The 3044-nt window shown below is 36.7% G+C and overlaps 1 pseudogene; it reads left to right on the plus strand.

Moving 5' to 3' along the window:
- The first annotated feature begins 1795 nt into the window (after window positions 1-1795).
- LOC116133378 lies at window positions 1796-2797 on the plus strand (annotated as a pseudogene).
- The last annotated feature ends 247 nt before the right edge of the window (window positions 2798-3044 follow it).

The raw sequence follows: 3044 nt of genomic DNA on the forward strand, positions 1-3044 counted from the left end.
TACTCTAGCAAATGAAAATTTTACCCTTTAGATTTGTAATGTGAAAGTTGAAATGTGTAACAGGTAAAAGTAAAACAGAAGCTACGCAGACTTAGAACTTGTGGAGAGTAATGTCTTGGTAAAATATGCAACCAGTTCAACTTTGAAATTTGAATACTTGTGGTTTTGGGCGTCCTACTCAATAAATTATACAAGTGAAGACGCCATTATTTGGAATGAAGTCAAACCACCAATTTTGCTTTAGCAGTTAGTTCAAATATTGGAGACATGTATTCCTTGGCTTTTTTTTTTTTTTTTTTTTTTTTTTTTTTTTTTTGATCTTTTAATGACTGGGGTGTCCAGTCCCAGTTTACACAGCACCTCAATTAATTTCTTCAGGACCCTGAAAACTACCAGTTGAAAAGTTCTAACTTGAACGCATCTCAACTATTCTCTCGGGATCTTGGAACTATCAGCCGGGTAATCCCAGAAACCTTGGAACTACCAATCGGGTAAGAGTTCTATTTCACCCCTATAGCAATTAAGATAGATCGAACGCAAGAGTATTGACCCTAGTACCTAGTAGTAGTATTCCTTACTATTCCTGACTTGTGATGTACACATAGTTATATATACAATTTTTATATATAAATTGACATGCCTTGTCTTTAATTGTCATATCCAGTTGGCTGTGAAAGTAATGTATAATTGATGTCCATTGAAAAAATGTTAAACATTGCCTATACCAATTAATAGAGTGATCTTCAAAATAAAGATATGCTGAGCTTCACGAGAATCGCTAACAATATCTCTAAATATTTTAAGGATAATTTAGAGTTTTTAAGATTAATTTGCAGAAATTTTGATTCCCAGTTGTTTGACTAACTTCTGATAATTAAAGGATATCTCAAATAATCCTTAAAAAATGGCATATATTTTTTAGTAAAACAATGCAGTAAACATATTCATCCAGAGTTTTTGAGATTGACATGAAGATCTTGCAGAGATCTCTTGGAAATTAAAATACATTAACAATGCTTAACTGGTAGCATATACAGAGACTTATCTGAAATATAATAATAGTACATGAAAGTATTCCACATGAGGAATTGAGTAAACCACAATGTTAAATAAATTGCCATGTGAATTTGCATGCAGAAGTTGAAAATTATAAAATCGCTGTGAACAAAACAATTATTTATTTAGTTTTTTAGCCGAATGAGCAATGCCTGTTGAATTAGAGCCAAGCAAGCAGGTTTCGTCCCTACTATTGTGTTGCTGTTTCAATGTTTACTCGAGAATGGTGTTGAAAGCAAAACGTAGGACCCCAAGACTTGAAAAAGTTGGTTGACAAAATTAATATTCAATGCGAAACATTGAAGAGGTCCAAGTTTAAAGCCAGAACTTGTTCAATTTTCAACTACCTTTCTATCGCTTCGCTTGTCACCCCCACACCTTGTTTGTATAAATATCACACAACTCAACATTCATATCTCAACCCAAATTCACTGCACGCTCTCTTATCAAAACCCTCAAAAACAATAACTACAAATCCCTGACACACAAACAGAAATTAGAAAGAAACTATTGTGTATAAAATGGCGACAGCTCAAGCTTCAAGCACCTTTTTCTCATAGAAGAAAGACGTTAGGCCCACATGAGTGCTCCAATTTCAGGTTGAGTTTGAACCATCTTTCTCTTCCAAACTTCCAACTAATACTCATTTGGAGAAAGGTCCAGCCCCAATATCAGTTTAACAAATAATTCTCACTAGAGTGGGATGCTCCCGATTCGGAGTGATTTCTAAGCTTTTGAAATGATGGAGGCTGTAGCTGAAGAGTTGAGATGCATAGATATTGGAGAGCAGAGGAACAACTGGAACCAGCTGCTTTATCATCCATTAATGCAATCACTCTCACCGCTTCTTTAATGACAGGAATTGCACCACAAGTGGTGTAAATGGATCAGGATTTTGGCTCTCAAGCTCTCTTCTACCATTCTTTATGGAGCGGCCACTGGCATGTTGGTGATGATGCCACTATTCAACCATCTCAGCTCGCTGAAGAACAAAGAAATGCGGCTAGATTGTTCAAGCGCTTCACAGAAACTTCAAACAGTCGTGGCCCTGCAACCCAACTGTTGTTGATGTATGAAGCTTGGAGAAAGTTTTGGCGCTGGACAAGGCATTCCCTCTTCCTTTACTAGGCAAAATGATCGAAAAGTTCCCTTCCGTGTTAGCCTGCAGTGTGGTGGCCTCAACAAAGGCGAAAGCAATGGCTCAAGGGAAGATAAATGGGAATGGTTGGAGTTCAAGCTGGAAGAAGAAATGAGAAACATTGTTGAGGTTTTGAAGAGGAAAGATCTGGATTACTTAGGTTGGGTAACAAACTTTGAAACTGAACAAAATTTTGGCGATTTCGTCCTTTGTTACAGGCCTTGCAGCCATTGGTTCAACCTTTGTGGGCAATCAGCCCTCTTGGTTCACTGGTGTGATGCTAGGATTCATTGTGGAGCCATGGCTGTCATAAACACATTTGAGCACGGTGGGCAAGTTGGGATGGTGTTTGAGATGTACCGTAGCAATGCCGGTTTCTTTAAGCTATGGAAGAGACAATAGAGTCAATATTGTGTGAGAATGGAGCTGAGAGAAGAGAAAATGGAGAATTGTTAGAAATGAAGGTTGCTCTACAATTGGGAAGGAGTTTATCAGAACTCAGGATTCTTGCAGCATCTTCTTCAAGTAATGGTAATGAGGCCACTGAAGAATTTGCAAGCAAGCTCTTTTAATGGATGCTTTTGCTAAATTAGTTAGTTTCATATTATGTACATTTCTGTTCATAATTAATTGATTCAAATTCTGAATTAGTTTGATGCTACTTTTTAATCCTTTCCCTTCAACGTAGTAGGGCTCATGACTATTATCTTATTTAATTCTCAGGTGTGAACTTAAAATTATGTTACATGCAAAAACGAAGGCCAAATAACTTTTATCGACTTTGATTTTACATTTGGTTAAGTTGAAGTCTTTTGATCCAGTTTTTTTGTTAAGAATACAAATGTCTGCA

The sequence above is a fragment of the Pistacia vera genome, unplaced genomic scaffold (genome assembly GCF_008641045.1).
Source record: "Pistacia vera cultivar Batoury unplaced genomic scaffold, PisVer_v2 Contig269, whole genome shotgun sequence".
NCBI classification, from domain to species: Eukaryota; Viridiplantae; Streptophyta; class Magnoliopsida; order Sapindales; family Anacardiaceae; genus Pistacia; species Pistacia vera.